General features: G+C 31.5%; 10 non-coding genes across 10 annotated transcripts; all 10 read left to right on the plus strand.

Moving 5' to 3' along the window:
• Positions 1–2,803: 2,803 nt before the first annotated feature.
• On the plus strand, positions 2,804–2,876 carry TRNAF-GAA (transfer RNA phenylalanine (anticodon GAA)). The gene has a single exon. It is a non-coding gene; the product is annotated as a tRNA-Phe (tRNA).
• A 406-nt stretch (positions 2,877–3,282) lies between these two features.
• TRNAF-GAA (transfer RNA phenylalanine (anticodon GAA)) lies at positions 3,283–3,355 on the plus strand. Its single transcript has one exon. It is a non-coding gene; the product is annotated as a tRNA-Phe (tRNA).
• Positions 3,356–4,264: 909 nt separating this feature from the next.
• On the plus strand, positions 4,265–4,337 carry TRNAF-GAA (transfer RNA phenylalanine (anticodon GAA)). The gene has a single exon. It is a non-coding gene; the product is annotated as a tRNA-Phe (tRNA).
• A 906-nt stretch (positions 4,338–5,243) lies between these two features.
• On the plus strand, positions 5,244–5,316 carry TRNAF-GAA (transfer RNA phenylalanine (anticodon GAA)). Its single transcript has one exon. It is a non-coding gene; the product is annotated as a tRNA-Phe (tRNA).
• A 2,349-nt stretch (positions 5,317–7,665) lies between these two features.
• On the plus strand, positions 7,666–7,738 carry TRNAF-GAA (transfer RNA phenylalanine (anticodon GAA)). Its single transcript has one exon. It is a non-coding gene; the product is annotated as a tRNA-Phe (tRNA).
• A 2,848-nt stretch (positions 7,739–10,586) lies between these two features.
• TRNAF-GAA (transfer RNA phenylalanine (anticodon GAA)) lies at positions 10,587–10,659 on the plus strand. The gene has a single exon. It is a non-coding gene; the product is annotated as a tRNA-Phe (tRNA).
• A 1,375-nt stretch (positions 10,660–12,034) lies between these two features.
• TRNAF-GAA (transfer RNA phenylalanine (anticodon GAA)) lies at positions 12,035–12,107 on the plus strand. The gene has a single exon. It is a non-coding gene; the product is annotated as a tRNA-Phe (tRNA).
• A 909-nt stretch (positions 12,108–13,016) lies between these two features.
• On the plus strand, positions 13,017–13,089 carry TRNAF-GAA (transfer RNA phenylalanine (anticodon GAA)). Its single transcript has one exon. It is a non-coding gene; the product is annotated as a tRNA-Phe (tRNA).
• A 407-nt stretch (positions 13,090–13,496) lies between these two features.
• TRNAF-GAA (transfer RNA phenylalanine (anticodon GAA)) lies at positions 13,497–13,569 on the plus strand. The gene has a single exon. It is a non-coding gene; the product is annotated as a tRNA-Phe (tRNA).
• Positions 13,570–16,908: 3,339 nt separating this feature from the next.
• Positions 16,909–16,981, plus strand: TRNAF-GAA (transfer RNA phenylalanine (anticodon GAA)). Its single transcript has one exon. It is a non-coding gene; the product is annotated as a tRNA-Phe (tRNA).
• The last annotated feature ends 4,422 nt before the right edge of the window (positions 16,982–21,403 follow it).

The following is a 21,403-nucleotide window of genomic DNA, read 5'->3' on the forward strand; positions in this document are numbered from 1 at the left end:
GTGATCAGAATTTAATTATTTCAAATTTAAACAACATCATTTCTTAATATAGTTGAGTATTCAGTAGTAACTTCTAAATGATGAGAATGTTTATTTAACAACACGGTGCATAAATACAGCTTAAATATTGTTTTCATGTTGTCCGTCATGCTACTCTATTATGAAAAATTGAAGTAATCTAACAATGCTTCCAGACCACAATTTTTTAATACTTTTACTTAAATGTATAATTAAGGGTTATACAGTAAAAAACACATATTTTCTTTTCTTTTCATGCAATCATGATGACAGAAAAATATTGATACTAAACCTTGTCTAACCATGCAAACATAGCTCAGTTGAGGTCTTAGTGACTTTTGCCATACACAGACTTTGCCGTAATAGCTCAGTTGGGAGAGCATTAGACTGAAGATCTAAAGGTCCCGAGTTTCAACATGTTTCAGTACCTTTTTTCTTCTTTCCTTGAGCAGTTATCAGTTTTTATGTATTTCAAATGTAAACAACATCGTTTCTTAACATAGTTGAGTATACAGTAGTAACTTCTAAATGATGAGAAAGTTTAGTTAACAACACGGTGCATAAATACAGCTTAAAAATTGTTTTCATGTTGTCCATCATGCTACTCTATTATGAAAATTTGAAGTAAACTAACTGCTTCCTGACCACAATTTGTTAAAACTTTTACTTAAATGTACAATTAAGGGTTTGTAATTTATATATTTACAGTATAAAACACATCTTTTCTCTTCATTTCATGCAATCATGATGACAGAAAAATATTGATACTTAACCTTGTGTAATCATGCAAACATAGCTCAGTTGAGGTCTTAGTGACTTTTGCCATACACCAACCTTGCTGAAATAGCTCAGTTGGGAGAGCGTTAGACTGAAGATCTAAAGGTCCCGGGTTTCGGCATGTTTGAGAGCATTTTTTCTTTTTTCCTTGAGTAGTGATCAGAATTTAATTATTTCAAATTTAATCAACATCATTTCTTAACATAGTTGAGTATTCAGTAGTAACTTCTAAATGATGAGAATGTTTAATTAACAACACGGTGCATAAATACAGCTTAAATATTGTTTTCATGTTGTAAGTCATGCTACTCTAACTATTATGAAAATTTGAAGTAATCTAACAATGCTTCCTGACCACAATTTGTTAAAACTTTTACTTAAATGTATGATTAAGGGTTTGTAATGGATATATTTACAGTATAAAACACAGATTTTCTTTTCATTTCATGCAATCATGATGACAGAAAAATATTGATACTAAACCTTGTGTAAGCATGCAAACATAGCTCAGTTGAGGTCTTAGTGACTTTTGCCATACACAGACATTGCCGAAATAGCTCAGTTGGGAGAGCATTAGACTGAAGATCTAAAGGTCCCGGGTCTCAGCATGTTTGAGTACCTTTTTTCTTTTTTCCTTGAGTAGTTATCAGTATTAAATTATTTCAAATGTAAACAACATCATTTCTTAACATAGTTGAGTATTCAGTATGAATCTTCTAAATGATGAGAATGTTTATTTAACAACACGGTGCATAAATACAGCTTAAAAATTGTTTTCATGTTGTCCGTCATGCTACTCTATTATGAAAATTTGAAGTAATTTAACTGTTTCCTGACCACAATTTGTTAAAACTTTTACTTAAATGTACGATTAAGGGTTTGTAATTTATATATTTACAGTATAAAACACATCTTTTCTCTTCATTTCATGCAATCATGATGACAGAAAAATATTGATACTTAACCTTGTGTAACCATGCAAACATAGCTCAGTTGAGGTCTTAGTGACTTATGCCATACTCCGACCTTGCTGAAATAGCTTAGTTGGGAGAGCGTTAGACTGAAGATCTAAAGGTACCTGGTTCGATCCCGGGTTTCGGCATGTTTGAGTGCATTTTTCTTTTTTCCTTGAGTAGTGATCAGAATTTAATTATTTCAAATTTAAACAACATCATTTCTTAACATAGTTGAGTATTCAGTAGTAACTTCTAAATGATGAGAATGTTTATTTAACAACACGGTGCATAAATACAGCCTAAATATTGTTTTCATGTTGTCCATCATGCTACTCTATTATGAAAAATTGAAGTAATCTAACAATGCTTCCTGACCACAATTTGTTAATACTTTTACTTAAATGTATAATTAAGGGTTAAACAGTATAAAACACATATTTTCTTTTCATTTCATGCAATCATGATGACAGAAAAATATTGATACTAAACCTTGTCTAACCATGCAAACATAGCTCAGTTGAGGTCTTAGTTTCTTTCGTCATACACATACTTTGCCGAAATAGCTCAGTTGGGAGAGCGTTAGACTGAAGATCTAAAGGTCCCTTGTTCAATCCCGGGTTTTGGCATGTTTGAATGCATTTTTTCTTTTTTCCTTGAGTAGTGATCAGAATTTAATTATTTCAAATTTAATCAACATCATTTCTTAACATAGTTGAGTATTCAGTAGTAACTTCTAAATGATGATAATGATTAATTAACAACACGGTGCATAAATACAAATTAAATATTGTTTTCATGTTGTAAGTAATGCTACTCTAACTATTATGAAAATTTGAAGTAATCTAACAATGCTTCCTGACCACAATTTGTTAAAGCTTTTACTTAATTGTTTGATTAAGGGTTTGTAATGTATATATTTATAGAATAAAACACATATTTTCTTTTCATTTCATGCAATCATGATGACAGAAAAATATTGATACTAAACCTTGTGTAACCATGCAAACATAGCTCAGTTTAGGTCTTAGTGACTTTTGCCATACACAGACTTTGCCGAAATAGCTCAGTTGGGAGAGCATTAGACTGAAGATCTAAAGGTCCCTGGTTCGATCCCGGGTTTCGGCATGTTTGAGTGCGTATTTCTTTTTCCTTGAGTAGTGATCAGAATTTAATTATTTCAAATTTAAACAACATCATTTCTTAACATAGTTGAGTATTCAGTAGTAACTTCTAAATGATGAGAATGTTTATTTAACAACACGGTGCATAAATACAGCTTAAATATTGTTTTCATGTTGTCCGTCATGCTACTCTATTATGAAAAATTGAAGTAATCTAACAATGCTTCCTGACCACAATTTGTTAATACTTTTACTTAAATGTATAATTAAGGGTTAAACAGTATAAAACACATATTTTCTTTTCATTTCATGCAATCATGATGACAGAAAAATATTGATACTAAACGTTGTCTAACCATGCAAACATAGCTCAGTTGAGGTCTTAGTTTCTTTCGTCATACACATACTTTGCCGAAATAGCTCAGTTGGGAGAGCGTTAGACTGAAGATCTAAAGGTCCCTTGTTCAATCCCGGGTTTCGGCATGTTTGAATGCATTTTTTCTTTTTTCCTTGAGTAGTGATCAGAATTTAATTATTTCAAATTTAATCAACATCATTTCTTAACATAGTTGAGTATTCAGTAGTAACTTCTAAATGATGATAATGATTAATTAACAACACGGTGCATAAATACAGCTTAAATATTGTTTTCATGTTGTAAGTCATGCTACTCTAACTATTATGAAAATTTGAAGTAATCTAACAATGCTTCCTGACCACAATTTGTTAAAGCTTTTACTTAAATGTTTGATTAAGGGTTTGTAATGTATATATTTATAGTATAAAACACATATATGTTCTTTTCATTTCATGCAATCATGATGACAGAAAAATATTGATACTAAACCTTGTGTAACCATGCAAACATAGCTCAGTTGAGGTCTTAGTGACTTTTGCCATACACAGACTTTGCCGAAATAGCTCAGTTTGGAGAGCATTAGACTGAAGATCTAAAGGTCCCGAGTTTCAGCATGTTTCAGTACCTTTTTTCTTCTTTCCTTGAGCAGTTATCAGTTTTTAAGTATTTCAAATGTAAACAACATCGTTTCTTATCATAGTTGAGTATTCAGTAGTAACTTCTAAATGATGAGAATGTTTATTTAACAACACGGTGCATAAATACAGCTTAAAAATTGTTTTCATGTTGTCCATCATGCTACTCTATTATGAAAATTTGAAGTAAACTAACTGCTTCCTGACCACAATTTGTTAAAACTTTTACTTAAATGTATGATTAAGGGTTTGTAATTTATATATTTACAGTATAAAACACATCTTTTCTCTTCATTTCATGCAATCATGATGACAGAAAAATATTGATACTTAACCTTGTGTACCAATGCAAACATAGCTCAGTTGAGGTCTTAATGACTTTTGTCATACACTGAACTTGCCGAAATAGCTCAGTTGGGAGAGTGTTAGACTGAAGATCTAAAGGTCCCTGGTTTGATCCCGGGTTTCGGCATGTTTGAGTGCATTTTTCTTTTTTCCTTGAGTAGTGATCAGAATTTAATTATTTCAAATTTAAACAACATAATTTCTTAACATAGTTGAGTATTCAGTAGTAACTTCTAAATGATGAGAATGTTTAATCAACAACACGGTGCATAAATACAGCTTAAATATTGTTTTCATGTTGTAAGTCATGCTACTCTAACTATTATGAAAATTTGAAGTAATCTAACAATGCTTCCTGACCACAATTTGTTAAAGCTTTTACTTAAATGTTTGATTAAGGGTTTGTAATGGATATATTTATAGTATAAAACACATATTTTCTTTTCATTTCATGCAATCATGATGACAGAAAAATATTGATACTAAACCTTGTGTAACCATGCAAACATAGCTCAGTTGAGGTCTTAGTGACTTTTGCCATACACAGACTTTGCCGAAATAGCTCAGTTGGGAGAGCATTAGACTGAAGATCTAAAGGTCCCGAGTTTCAGCATGTTTCAGTACCTTTTTTCTTCTTTCCTTGAGCAGTTATCAGTTTTTAAGTATTTCAAATGTAAACAACATCGTTTCTTAACATAGTTGAGTATTCAGTAGTAACTTCTAAATGATGAGAATGTTTATTTAACAAAACGGTGCATAAATACAGCTTAAAAATTGTTTTCATGTTGTCCATCATGCTACTCTATTAAGAAAATTTGAAGTAAACTAACTGCTTCCTGACCACAATTTCTTAAAACTTTTACTTAAATGTACGATTAAGGGTTTGTAATTTATATATTTACAGTATAAAACACATCTTTTCTCTTCATTTCATGCAATCATGATGACAGAAAAATATTGATACTTAACCTTGTGTAACCATGCAAACATAGCTCAGTTGAGGTCTTAGTGCCTTTTGCCATACACCGACCTTGCCGAAATAGCTCAGTTGGGAGAGCGTTAGACTGAAGATCTAAAGGTCCCTGGTTCGATCCCGGGTTTCGGCATGTTTGAGTGCATTTTTTCTTTTTTCCTTGAGTAGTGATCAGAATTTAATTATTTAAAATTTAATCAACATCATTTCTTAACATAGTTGACTATTCAGTAGTAACTTCTAAATGATGAGAATGTTTAATCAACAACACGGTGCATAAATACAGCTTAAATATTGTTTTCATGTTGTCCATCATGCTACTCTATTATGAAAATTTGAAGTAAACTAACTGCTTCCTGACCACAATTTGTTAAAACTTTTACTTAAATGTACAATTAAGGGTTTGTAATTTATATATTTACAGTATAAAACACATCTTTTCTCTTCATTTCATGCAATCATGATGACAGAAAAATATTGATACTTAACCTTGTGTAACCATGCAAACATAGCTCAGGTGAGGTCTTAGTGACTTATGCCATACTCCGACCTTGCCGAAATAGCTCAGTTGGGAGAGCGTTAGACTGAAGATCTAAAGGTCCCGGGTTTCGGCATGTTTGAGTGCATTTTTTCTTTTTTCCTTGAGTAGTGATCACAATTTAATTATTTCAAATTTAATCAACATCATTTCTTAACATAGTTGAGTATTCAGTAGTAACTTCTAACTGATGAGAATGTTTAATTAACAACACGGTGCATAAATACAGCTTAAATATTGTTTTCATGTTGTAAGTAATGCTACTCTAACTATTATGAAAATTTGAAGTAATCTAACAATGCTTCCTGACCACAATTTGTTAAAACTTTTACTTAAATGTATGATTAAGGGTTTGTAATGGATATATTTACAGTATAAAACACAGATTTTCTTTTCATTTCATGCAATCATGATGACAGAAAAATATTGATACTAAACCTTGTGTAAGCATGCAAACATAGCTCAGTTGAGGTCTTAGTGACTTTTGCCATACACAGACATTGCCGAAATAGCTCAGTTGGGAGAGCATTAGACTGAAGATCTAAAGGTCCCGGGTCTCAGCATGTTTGAGTACCTTTTTTCTTTTTTCCTTGAGTAGTTATCAGTATTAAATTATTTCAAATGTAAACAACATCATTTCTTAACATAGTTGAGTATTCAGTAGTATCTTCTAAATGATGAGAATATTTATTTAACAACACGGTGCATAAATACAGCTTAAAAATTGTTTTCATGTTGTCCGTCATGCTACTCTATTATGAAAATTTGAAGTAATTTAACTGCTTCCTGACCACAATTTGTTAAAACTTTTACTTAAATGTACGATTAAGGGTTTGTAATTTATATATTTACAGTATAAAACACATCTTTTCTCTTCATTTCATGCAATCATGATGACAGAAAAATATTGATACTTAACCTTGTGTAACCATGCAAACATAGCTCAGTTGAGGTCTTAGTGACTTATGCCATACTCCGACCTTGCTGAAATAGCTTAGTTGGGAGAGCGTTAGACTGAAGATCTAAAGGTACCTTGTTCGATCCCGGGTTTCGGCATGTTTGAGTGCATTTTTCTTTTTTCCTTGAGTAGTGATCAGAATTTAATTATTTCAAATTTAAACAACATCATTTCTTAACATAGTTGAGTATTCAGTAGTAACTTCTAAATGATGAGAATGTTTATTTAACAACACGGTGCATAAATACAGCCTAAATATTGTTTTCATGTTGTCCGTCATGCTACTCTATTATGAAAAATTGAAGTAATCTAACAATGCTTCCTGACCACAATTTGATAATACTTTTACTTAAATTTATAATTAAGGGTTAAACAGTATAAAACACATATTTTCTTTTCATTTCATGCAATCATGATGACAGAAAAATATTGATACTAAACCTTGTGTAACCATGCAAACATAGCTCAGTTGAGGTCTTAGTGACTTTTGCCATACACAGACTTTGCCGAAATAGCTCAGTTGGGAGAGCATTAGACTGAAGATCTAAAGGTCCCGAGTTTCAGCATGTTTCAGTACCTTTTTTCTTCTTTCCTTGAGCAGTTATCAGTTTTTAAGTATTTCAAATGTAAACAACATCGTTTCTTAACATAGTTGAGTATTCAGTAGTAACTTCTAAATGATGAGAATGTTTATTTAACAAAACGGTGCATAAATACAGCTTAAAAATTGTTTTCATGTTGTCCATCATGCTACTCTATTAAGAAAATTTGAAGTAAACTAACTGCTTCCTGACCACAATTTCTTAAAACTTTTACTTAAATGTACGATTAAGGGTTTGTAATTTATATATTTACAGTATAAAACACATCTTTTCTCTTCATTTCATGCAATCATGATGACAGAAAAATATTGATACTTAACCTTGTGTAACCATGCAAACATAGCTCAGTTGAGGTCTTAGTGCCTTTTGCCATACACCGACCTTGCCGAAATAGCTCAGTTGGGAGAGCGTTAGACTGAAGATCTAAAGGTCCCTGGTTCGATCCCGGGTTTCGGCATGTTTGAGTGCATTTTTTCTTTTTTCCTTGAGTAGTGATCAGAATTTAATTATTTAAAATTTAATCAACATCATTTCTTAACATAGTTGACTATTCAGTAGTAACTTCTAAATGATGAGAATGTTTAATCAACAACACGGTGCATAAATACAGCTTAAATATTGTTTTCATGTTGTCCATCATGCTACTCTATTATGAAAATTTGAAGTAAACTAACTGCTTCCTGACCACAATTTGTTAAAACTTTTACTTAAATGTACAATTAAGGGTTTGTAATTTATATATTTACAGTATAAAACACATCTTTTCTCTTCATTTCATGCAATCATGATGACAGAAAAATATTGATACTTAACCTTGTGTAACCATGCAAACATAGCTCAGGTGAGGTCTTAGTGACTTATGCCATACTCCGACCTTGCCGAAATAGCTCAGTTGGGAGAGCGTTAGACTGAAGATCTAAAGGTCCCGGGTTTCGGCATGTTTGAGTGCATTTTTTCTTTTTTCCTTGAGTAGTGATCACAATTTAATTATTTCAAATTTAATCAACATCATTTCTTAACATAGTTGAGTATTCAGTAGTAACTTCTAAATGATGAGAATGTTTAATTAACAACACGGTGCATAAATACAGCTTAAATATTGTTTTCATGTTGTAAGTAATGCTACTCTAACTATTATGAAAATTTGAAGTAATCTAACAATGCTTCCTGACCACAATTTGTTAAAACTTTTACTTAAATGTATGATTAAGGGTTTGTAATGGATATATTTACAGTATAAAACACAGATTTTCTTTTCATTTCATGCAATCATGATGACAGAAAAATATTGATACTAAACCTTGTGTAAGCATGCAAACATAGCTCAGTTGAGGTCTTAGTGACTTTTGCCATACACAGACATTGCCGAAATAGCTCAGTTGGGAGAGCATTAGACTGAAGATCTAAAGGTCCCGGGTCTCAGCATGTTTGAGTACCTTTTTTCTTTTTTCCTTGAGTAGTTATCAGTATTAAATTATTTCAAATGTAAACAACATCATTTCTTAACATAGTTGAGTATTCAGTAGTATCTTCTAAATGATGAGAATATTTATTTAACAACACGGTGCATAAATACAGCTTAAAAATTGTTTTCATGTTGTCCGTCATGCTACTCTATTATGAAAATTTGAAGTAATTTAACTGCTTCCTGACCACAATTTGTTAAAACTTTTACTTAAATGTACGATTAAGGGTTTGTAATTTATATATTTACAGTATAAAACACATCTTTTCTCTTCATTTCATGCAATCATGATGACAGAAAAATATTGATACTTAACCTTGTGTAACCATGCAAACATAGCTCAGTTGAGGTCTTAGTGACTTATGCCATACTCCGACCTTGCTGAAATAGCTTAGTTGGGAGAGCGTTAGACTGAAGATCTAAAGGTACCTTGTTCGATCCCGGGTTTCGGCATGTTTGAGTGCATTTTTCTTTTTTCCTTGAGTAGTGATCAGAATTTAATTATTTCAAATTTAAACAACATCATTTCTTAACATAGTTGAGTATTCAGTAGTAACTTCTAAATGATGAGAATGTTTATTTAACAACACGGTGCATAAATACAGCCTAAATATTGTTTTCATGTTGTCCGTCATGCTACTCTATTATGAAAAATTGAAGTAATCTAACAATGCTTCCTGACCACAATTTGTTAATACTTTTACTTAAATGTATAATTAAGGGTTAAACAGTATAAAACACATATTTTCTTTTCATTTCATGCAATCATGATGACAGAAAAATATTGATACTAAACCTTGTCTAACCATGCAAACATAGCTCAGTTGAGGTCTTAGTTTCTTTTGTCATACGCATACTTTGCTGAAATAGCTCAGTTGGGAGAGCGTTAGACTGAAGATCTAAAGGTCCCTTGTTCAATCCCGGGTTTTGGCATGTTTGAATGCATTTTTTCTTTTTTCCTTGAGTAGTGATCAGAATTTAATTATTTCAAATTTAATCAACATCATTTCTTAACATAGTTGAGTATTCAGTAGTAACTTCTAAATGATGATAATGATTAATTAACAACACGGTGCATAAATACAGCTTAAATATTGTTTTCATGTTGTAAGTAATGCTACTCTAACTATTATGAAAATTTTAAGTAATCTAACAATGCTTCCTGACCACAATTTGTTAAAGCTTTTACTTAAATGTTTGATTAAGGGTTTGTAATGTATATATTTATAGTATAAAACACATATTTTCTTTTCATTTCATGCAATCATGATGACAGAAAAATATTGATACTAAACCTTGTGTAACCATGCAAACATAGCTCAGTTTAGGTCTTAGTGACTTTTGCCATACACAGACTTTGCCGAAATAGCTCAGTTGGGAGAGCATTAGACTGAAGATCTAAAGGTCCCGAGTTTCAGCATGTTTCAGTACCTTTTTTCTTCTTTCCTTGAGCAGTTATCAGTTTTTAAGTATTTCAAATGTAAACAACATCGTTTCTTAACATAGTTGAGTATTCAGTAGTAACTTCTAAATGAAGAGAATGTTTATTTAACAACACGGTGCATAAATACAGCTTAAAAATTGTTTTCATGTTGTCCATCATGCTACTCTATTATGAAAATTTGAAGTAAACTAACTGCTTCCTGACCACAATTTTTTAAAACTTTTACTTAAATGTATGATTAAGGTTTTGTAATTTATATATTTACAGTATAAAACACATCTTTTCTCTTCATTTCATGCAATCATGATGACAGAAAAATATTGATACTTAACCTTTTGTACCAATGCAAACATAGCTCAGTTGAGGTCTTAGTGACTTTTGTCATACACTGAACTTGCCGAAATAGCTCAGTTGGGAGAGTGTTAGACTGAAGATCTAAAGGTCCCTGGTTTGATCCCGGGTTTCGGCATGTTTGAGTGCATTTTTCTTTTTTCCTTGAGTAGTGATCAGAATTTAATTATTTCAAATTTAAACAACATAATTTCTTAACATAGTTGAGTATTCAGTAGTAACTTCTAAATGATGAGAATGTTTAATCAACAACACGGTGCATAAATACAGCTTAAATATTGTTTTCATGTTGTAAGTCATGCTACTCTAACTATTATGAAAATTTGAAGTAATCTAACAATGCTTCCTGACCACAATTTGTTAAAGCTTTTACTTAAATGTTTGATTAAGGGTTTGTAATGGATATATTTATAGTATAAAACACATATTTTCTTTTCATTTCATGCAATCATGATGACAGAAAAATATTGATACTAAACCTTGTGTAACCATGCAAACATAGCTCAGTTGAGGTGTTAGTGACTTTTGCCATACACAGACTTTGCCGAAATAGCTCAGTTGGGAGAGCATTAGACTGAAGATCTAAAGGTACCGAGTTTCAGCATGTTTCAGTACCTTTTGTCTTCTTTCCTTGAGCAGTTATCAGTTTTTAAGTATTTCAAATGTAAACAACATCGTTTCTTAACATAGTTGAGTATTCAGTAGTAACTTCTAAATGATGAGAATGTTTATTTAACAACACGGTGCATAAATACAGCTTAAAAATTGTTTTCATGTTGTCCATCATGCTACACTATTATGAAAATTTGAAGTAAACTAACTGCTTCCTCACCACAATTTGTTAAAACTTTTACTTAAATGTACGATTAAGGGTTTGTAATTTATATATTTACAGTATAAAACACATCTTTTCTCTTCATTTCATGCAATCATGATGACAGAAAAATATTGATACTTAACCTTGTGTAACCATGCAAACATAGCTCAGTTGAGGTCTTAGTGACTTTTGCCATACACTGACCTTGCCGAAATAGCTCAGTTGGGAGAGCGTTAGACTGAAGATCTAAAGGTCCCTGGTTTCGGCATGTTTGAGTGCATTTTTTCTTTTTTCCTTGAGTAGTGATCACAATTTAATTATTTCAAATTTAATCAACATCATTTCTTAACATAGTTGAGTATTCAGTAGTAACTTCTAAATGATGAGAATGTTTATTTAACAACACGGTGCATAAATACAGCTTAAATATTGTTTTCATGTTGTCCGTCATGCTACTCTATTATGAAAAATTGAAGTAATCTAACAATGCTTCCTGACCACAATTTGTTAATACTTTTACTTAAATGTATAATTAAGGGTTAAACAGTATAAAACACATATTTTCTTTTCCTTTCATGCAATCATGATGACAGAAAAATATTGATACTAAACGTTGTCTAACCATGCAAACATAGCTCAGTTGAGGTCTTAGTTTCTTTCGTCATACACATACTTTGCCGAAATAGCTCAGTTGGGAGAGCGTTAGACTGAAGATCTAAAGGTCCCTTGTTCAATCCCGGGTTTCGGCATGTTTGAATGCATTTTTTCTTTTTTCCTTGAGTAGTGATCAGAATTTATTTATTTCAAATTTAATCAACATCATTTCTTAACATAGTTGAGTATTCAGTAGTAACTTCTAAATGATGATAATGATTAATTAACAACACGGTGCATAAATACAGCTTAAATATTGTTTTCATGTTGTAAGTCATGCTACTCTAACTATTATGAAAATTTGAAGTAATCTAACAATGCTTCCTGACCACAATTTGTTAAAGCTTTTACTTAAATGTTTGATTAAGGGTTTGTAATGTATATATTTATAGTATAAAACACATATATGTTCTTTTCATTTCATGCAATCATGATGACAGAAAAATATTGATACTAAACCTTGTGTAACCATGCAAACATAGCTCAGTTGAGGTCTTAGTGACTTTTGCCATACACAGACTTTGCCGAAATAGCTCAGTTTGGAGAGCATTAGACTGAAGATCTAAAGGTCCCGAGTTTCAGCATGTTTCAGTACCTTTTTTCTTCTTTCCTTGAGCAGTTATCAGTTTTTAAGTATTTCAAATGTAAACAACATCGTTTCTTATCATAGTTGAGTATTCAGTAGTAACTTCTAAATGATGAGAATGTTTATTTAACAACACGGTGCATAAATACAGCTTAAAAATTGTTTTCATGTTGTCCATCATGCTACTCTATTATGAAAATTTGAAGTAAACTAACTGCTTCCTGACCACAATTTGTTAAAACTTTTACTTAAATGTATGATTAAGGGTTTGTAATTTATATATTTACAGTATAAAACACATCTTTTCTCTTCATTTCATGCAATCATGATGACAGAAAAATATTGATACTTAACCTTGTGTACCAATGCAAACATAGCTCAGTTGAGGTCTTAATGACTTTTGTCATACACTGAACTTGCCGAAATAGCTCAGTTGGGAGAGTGTTAGACTGAAGATCTAAAGGTTCCTGGTTTGATCCCGGGTTTCGGCATGTTTGAGTGCATTTTTCTTTTTTCCTTGAGTAGTGATCAGAATTTAATTATTTCAAATTTAAACAACATAATTTCTTAACATAGTTGAGTATTCAGTAGTAACTTCTAAATGATGAGAATGTTTATTTAACAACACGGTGCATAAATACAGCTTAAATATTGTTTTCATGTTGTCCGTCATGCTACTCTATTATGAAAAATTGAAGTAATCTAACAATGCTTCCAGACCACAATTTGTTAATACTTTTACTTAAATGTATAATTAAGGGTTATACAGTATAAAACACATATTTTCTTTTCTTTTCATGCAATCATGATGACAGAAAAATATTGATACTAAACCTTGTCTAACCATGCAAACATAGCTCAGTTGCGGTCTTAATGACTTTTGTCATGCACATACTTTGCCGAAATAGCTCAGTTGGGAGAGCGTTAGACTGAAGATCTAAAAGTCCCTGGTTCGATCCCGGGTTTCGGCATGTTTGAGTGCATTTTTTCTTTTTTCCTTGAGTAGTGATCAGAATTTAATTATTTCAAATTTAATCAACATCATTTCTTAACATAGTTGAGTATTCAGTAGTAACTTCTAAATGATGAGAATGTTTAATTAACAACACGGTGCATAAATACAGCTTAAATATTGTTTTCATGTTGTAAGTCATGCTACTCTAACTATTATGAAAATTTGAAGTAATCTAACAATGCTTCCTGACCACAATTTGTTAAAGCTTTTACTTAAATGTTTGATTAAGGGTTTGTAATGGATATATTTATAGTATAAAACACATATTTTTTTTCATTTCATGCAATCATGATGACAGAAAAATATTGATACTAAACCTTGTGTAACCATGCAAACATAGCTCAGTTGAGGTCTTAGTGACTTTTGCCATACACAGACTTTGCCGTAATAGCTCAGTTGGGAGAGCATTAGACTGAAGATCTAAAGGTCCCGAGTTTCAACATGTTTCAGTACCTTTTTTCTTCTTTCCTTGAGCAGTTATCAGTTTTTAAGTATTTCAAATGTAAACAACATCGTTTCTTAACATAGTTGAGTATACAGTAGTAACTTCTAAATGATGAGAAAGTTTAGTTAACAACACGGTGCATAAATACAACTTAAAAATTGTTTTCATGTTGTCCATCATGCTACTCTATTATGAAAATTTGAAGTAAACTAACTGCTTCCTGACCACAATTTGTTAAAACTTTTACTTAAATGTACAATTAAGGGTTTGTAATTTATATATTTACAGTATAAAACACATCTTTTCTCTTCATTTCATGCAATCATGATGACAGAAAAATATTGATACTTAACCTTGTGTAACCATGCAAACATAGCTCAGGTGAGGTCTTAGTGACTTATGCCATACTCCGACCTTGCCGAAATAGCTCAGTTGGGAGAGCGATAGACTGAAGATCTAAAGGTCCCGGGTTTCGGCATGTTTGAGTGCATTTTTTCTTTTTTCCTTGAGTAGTGATCAGAATTTAATTATTTCAAATTTAATCAACATCATTTCTTAACATAGTTGAGTATTCAGTAGTAACTTCTAAATGATGAGAATGTTTAATTAACAACACGGTGCATAAATACAGCTTAAATATTGTTTTCATGTTGTAAGTAATGCTACTCTAACTATTATGAAAATTTGAAGTAATCTAACAATGCTTCCTGACCACAATTTGTTAAAACTTTTACTTAAATGTATGATTAAGGGTTTGTAATGGATATATTTACAGTATAAAACACAGATTTTCTTTTCATTTCATGCAATCATGATGACAGAAAAATATTGATACTAAACCTTGTGTAAGCATGCAAACATAGCTCAGTTGAGGTCTTAGTGACTTTTGCCATACACAGACATTGCCGAAATAGCTCAGTTGGGAGAGCATTAGACTGAAGATCTAAAGGTCCCGGGTCTCAGCATGTTTGAGTACCTTTTTTCTTTTTTCCTTGAGTAGTTATCAGTATTAAATTATTTCAAATGTAAACAACATCATTTCTTAACATAGTTGAGTATTCAGTAGTATCTTCTAAATGATGAGAATGTTTATTTAACAACACGGTGCATAAATACAGCTTAAAAATTGTTTTCATGTTGTCCGTCATGCTACTCTATTATGAAAATTTGAAGTAATTTAACTGCTTCCTGACCACAATTCTTTAAAACTTTTACTTAAATGTACGATTAAGGGTTTGTAATTTATATATTTACAGTATAAAACACATCTTTTCTCTTCATTTCATGCAATCATGATGACAGAAAAATATTGATACTTAACCTTGTGTAACCATGCAAACATAGCTCAGTTGAGGTCTTAGTGACTTATGCCATACTCCGACCTTGCTGAAATAGCTTAGTTGGGAGAGCGTTAGACTGAAGATCTAAAGGTACCTTGTTCGATCCCGGGTTTCGGCATGTTTGAGTGCATTTTTCTTTTTTCCTTGAGTAGTGATCAGAATTTAATTATTTCAAATTTAAACAACATCATTTCTTAACATAGTTGAGTATTCAGTAGTAACTTCTAAATGATGAGAATGTTTATTTAACAACACGGTGCATAAATACAGCCTAAATATTGTTTTCATGTTGTCCGTCATGCTACTCTATTATGAAAAATTGAAGTAATCTAACAATGCTTCCTGACCACAATTTGTTAATACTTTTACTTAAATGTATAATTAAGGGTTAAACAGTATAAAACACATATTTTCTTTTCATTTCATGCAATCATGATGACAGAAAAATATTGATACTAAACCTTGTCTAACCATGCAAACATAGCTCAGTTGAGGTCTTAGTTTCTTTCGTCATACACATACTTTGCTGAAATAGCACAGTTGGGAGAGCGTTAGACTGAAGATCTAAAGGTCCCTTGTTCAATCCCGGGTTTTGGCATGTTTGAATGCATTTTTTCTTTTTTCCTTGAGTAGTGATCAGAATTTAATTATTTCAAATTTAATCAACATCATATCTTAACATAGTTGAGTATTCAGTAGTAACTTCTAAATGATGATAATGATTATTTAACAACACGGTGCATAAATACAGCTTAAAAATTGTTTTCATGTTGTCCGTCATGCTACTCTATTATGAAAATTTGAAGTAATTTAACTGCTTCCTGACCACAATTCTTTAAAACTTTTACTTAAATGTACGATGAAGGGTTTGTAATTTATATATTTACAGTATAAAACACAGATTTTCTCTTCATTTCATGCAATCATGATGACAGAAAAATATTGATACTTAACCTTGTGTAACCATGCAAACATAGCTCAGTTGAGGTCTTAGTGACTTATACCATACTCCGACCTTGCTGAAATAGCTTAGTTGGGAGAGCGTTAGACTGAAGATCTAAAGGTACCTTGTTCGATCCCGGGTTTCGGCATGTTTGAGTGCATTTTTCTTTTTTCCTTGAGTAGTGATCAGAATTTAAGTATTTCAAATGTAAACAACATCGTTTCTTAACATAGTTGAGTATTCAGTAGTATCTTCTAAATGAAGAGAATGTTTATTTAACAACATGGTGCATAAATACAGCTTAAAAATTGTTTTCATGTTGTCCATCATGCTACTCTATTATGAAAATTTGAAGTAAACTAACTGCTTCCTGACCACAATTTGTTAAAACTTTTACTTAAATGTATGATTAAGGGTTTGTAATTTATATATTTACAGTATAAAACACATCTTTTCTCTTCATTTCATGCAATCATGATGACAGAAAAATATTGATACTTAACCTTTTGTAAAAATGCAAACATAGCTCAGTTGAGGTCTTAGTGACTTTTGTCATACACTGAACTTGCCGAAATAGCTCAGTTGGGAGAGTGTTAGACTGAAGATCTAAAGGTCCCTGGTTTGATCCCGGGTTTCGGCATGTTTGAGTGCATTTTTCTTTTTTCCTTGAGTAGTGATCAGAATTTAATTATTTCAAATTTAAACAACATAATTTCTTAACATAGTTGAGTATTCAGTAGTAACTTCTAAATGATGAGAATGTTTAATCAACAACACGGTGCATAAATACAGCTTAAATATTGTTTTCATGTTGTAAGTCATGCTACTCTAACTATTATGAAAATTTGAAGTAATCTAACAATGCTTCCTGACCACAATTTGTTAAAGCTTTTACTTAAATGTTTGATTAAGGGTTTGTAATGGATATATTTATAGTATAAAACACATATTTTCTTTTCATTTCATGCAATCATGATGACAGAAAAATATTGATACTAAACCTTGTGTAACCATGCAAACATAGCTCAGTTGAGGTCTTAGTGACTTTTGCCATACACAGACTTTGCCGAAATAGCTCAGTTGGGAGAGCATTAGACTGAAGATCTAAAGGTCCCGAGTTTCAGCATGTTTCAGTACCTTTTGTCTTCTTTCCTTGAGCAGTTATCAGTTTTTAAGTATTTCAAATGTAAACAACATCGTTTCTTAACATAGTTGAGTATTCAGTAGTAACTTCTAAATGATGAGAATGTTTATTTAACAACACGGTGCATAAATACAGCTTAAAAATTGTTTTCATGTTGTCCATCATGCTACACTATTATGAAAATTTGAAGTAAACTAACTGCTTCCTGACCACAATTTGTTAAAACTTTTACTTAAATGTACGATTAAGGGTTTGTAATTTATATATTTACAGTATAAAACACATCTTTTCTCTTCATTTCATGCAATCATGATGACAGAAAAATATTGATACTTAACCTTGTGTAACCATGCAAACATAGCTCAGTTGAGGTCTTAGTGACTTTTGCCATACACTGACCTTGCCGAAATAGCTCAGTTGGGAGAGCGTTAGACTGAAGATCTAAAGGTCCCTGGTTTCGGCATGTTTGAGTGCATTTTTTCTTTTTTCCTTGAGTAGTGATCACAATTTAATTATTTCAAATTTAATCAACATCATTTCTTAACATAGTTGAGTATTCAGTAGTAACTTCTAAATGATGAGAATGTTTAATCAACAACACGGTGCATAAATACAGCTTAAATATTGTTTTCATGTTGTAAGTCATGCTACTCTAACTATTATGAAAATTTGAAGTAATCTAACAATGCTTCCTGACCACAATTTGTTAAAGCTTTTACTTAAATGTATGATTAAGGGTTTGTAATGAATATATTTATAGTATAAAACACATATTTTCTTTTCAATTCATGCAATCATGATGACAGAAAAATATTGATACTAAACCTTGTGTAACCATGCAAACATAGCTCAGTTGAGGTCTTAGTGACTTTTGCAATACACAGACTTTGCCGAAATAGCTCAGTTGGGAGAGCATTAACCTGAAGATCTAAATGTCCCGGGTCTCAGCATGTTTGAGTACGTTTTTCTTTTTTCCTTGAGTAGTTATCAGTATTTAATTATTTCAAATGTAAACAACATCATTTCTTAATATAGTTGAGTATTCAGTAGTATCTTCTAAATGATGAGAATGTTTATTTAACAACACGGTGCATAAATACAGCTTAAATATTGTTTTCATGTTGTCCGTCATGCTACTCTATTATGAAAATTTGAAGTAATCTAACAATGCTTCCTGACCACAATTTGTTAAAACTTTTACATAAATGTATAATTAAGGGTTATACAGTATAAAACACATATTTTCTTTTCATTTCATGCAATCATGATGACAGAAAAATATTGATACTAAACCTTGTGTAACCATGCAAACATAGCTCAGTTGAGGTCTTAGTGACTTTTGCCATACACAGACTTTGCCATAATAGCTCAGTTGGGAGAGCATTAGACTGAAGATCTAAAGGTCCTGAGTTTCAACATGTTTCAGTACCTTTTTTCTTCTTTCCTTGAGCAGTTATCAGTTTTTAAGTATTTCAAATGTAAACAACATCATTTCTTAACATAGTTGAGTATACAGTAGTAACTTCTAAATGATGAGAAAGTTTAGTTAACAACACGGTGCATAAATACAGCTTAAAAATTGTTTCATGTTGTCCATCATGCTACTCTATTATGAAAATTTGAAGTAAACTAACTGCTTCCTGACCACAATTTGTTAAAACTTTTACTTAAATGTACAATTAAGGGTTTGTAATTTATATATTTACAGTATAAAACACATCTTTTCTCTTCATTTCATGCAATCATGATGACAGAAAAATATTGATACTTAACCTTGTGTAACCATGCAAACATAGCTCAGGTGAGGTCTTAGTGACTTATGCCATACTCCGACCTTGCCGAAATAGCTCAGTTGGGAGAGCGATAGACTGAAGATCTAAAGGTCCCGGGTTTCGGCATGTTTGAGTGCATTTTTTCTTTTTTCCTTGAGTAGTGATCAGAATTTAATTATTTCAAATTTAATCAACATCATTTCTTAACATAGTTGAGTATTCAGTAGTAACTTCTAAATGATGAGAATGTTTAATTAACAACACGGTGCATAAATACAGCTTAAATATTGTTTTCATGTTGTAAGTCATGCTACTCTAACTATTATGAAAATTTGAAGTAATCTAACAATGCTTCCTGACCACAATTTGTTAAAACTTTTACTTAAATGTATGATTAAGGGTTTGTAATGGATATATTTACAGTATAACACACAGATTTTCTTTTCATTTCATGCAATCATGATGACAGAAAAATATTGATACTAAACCTTGTGTAAGCATGCAAACATAGCTCAGTTGAGGTCTTAGTGACTTTTGCCATACACAGACATTGCTGAAATAGCTCAGTTGGGAGAGCATTAGACTGAAGATCTAAAGGTCCCGGGTCTCAGCATGTTTGAGTACCTTTTTTCTTTTTTCCTTGAGTAGTTATCAGTATTAAATTATTTCAAATGTAAACAACATCATTTCTTAACATAGTTGAGTATTCAGTAGTATCTTCTAAATGATGAGAATGTTTATTTAACAACACGGTGCATAAATACAGCTTAAAAATTGTTTTCATGTTGTCCGTCATGCTACTCTATTATGAAAATTTGAAGTAATTTAACTGCTTCCTGACCACAATTCTTTAAAACTTTTACTTAAATGTACGATTAAGGGTTTGTAATTTATATATTTACAGTATAAAACACATCTTTTCTCTTCATTTCATGCAATCATGATGACAGAAAAATATTGATACTTAACCTTGTGTAACCATGCAAACATAGCTCAGTTGAGGTCTTAGTGACTTATGCCATACTCCGACCTTGCTGAAATAGCTTAGTTGGGAGAGCGTTAGACTGAAGATCTAAAGGTACCTTGTTCGATCCCGGGTTTCGGCATGTTTGAGTGCATTTTTCTTTTTTCCTTGAGTAGTGATCAGAATTTAATTATTTCAAATTTAAACAACATCATTTCTTAACATAGTTGAGTATTCAGTAGTAACTTCTAAATGATGAGAATGTTTATTTAACAACACGGTGCATAAATACAGCCTAAATATTGTTTTCATGTTGTCCGTCATGCTACTCTATTATGAAAAATTGAAGTAATCTAACAATGCTTCCTGACCACAATTTGTTAATACTTTTACTTAAATGTATAATTAAGGGTTAAACAGTATAAAACACATATTTTCTTTTCATTTCATGCAATCATGATGACAGAAAAATATTGATACTAAACCTTGTCTAACCATGCAAACATAGCTCAGTTGAGGTCTTAGTTTCTTTCGTCATACACATACTTTGCTGAAATAGCACAGTTGGGAGAGCGTTAGACTGAAGATCTAAAGGTCCCTTGTTCAATCCCGGGTTTTGGCATGTTTGAATGCATTTTTTCTTTTTTCCTTGAGTAGTGATCAGAATTTAATTATTTCAAATTTAATCAACATCATATCTTAACATAGTTGAGTATTCAGTAGTAACTTCTAAATGATGATAATGATTATTTAACAACACGGTGCATAAATACAGCTTAAAAATTGTTTTCATGTTGTCCGTCATGCTACTCTATTATGAAAATTTGAAGTAATTTAACTGCTTCCTGACCACAATTCTTTAAAACTTTTACTTAAATGTACGATGAAGGGTTTGTAATTTATATATTTACAGTATAAAACACAGATTTTCTCTTCATTTCATGCAATCATGATGACAGAAAAATATTGATACTTAACCTTGTGTAACCATGCAAACATAGCTCAGTTGAGGTCTTAGTGACTTATACCATACTCCGACCTTGCTGAAATAGCTTAGTTGGGAGAGCGTTAGACTGAAGATCTAAAGGTACCTTGTTCGATCCCGGGTTTCGGCATGTTTGAGTGCATTTTTCTTTTTTCCTTGAGTAGTGATCAGAATTTAAGTATTTCAAATGTAAACAA

This window comes from Taudactylus pleione, unplaced genomic scaffold, assembly GCF_031769625.1.
Source record: "Taudactylus pleione unplaced genomic scaffold, aTauple2 ptg000593l, whole genome shotgun sequence".
Lineage (NCBI taxonomy): Eukaryota > Metazoa > Chordata > Amphibia > Anura > Myobatrachidae > Taudactylus > Taudactylus pleione.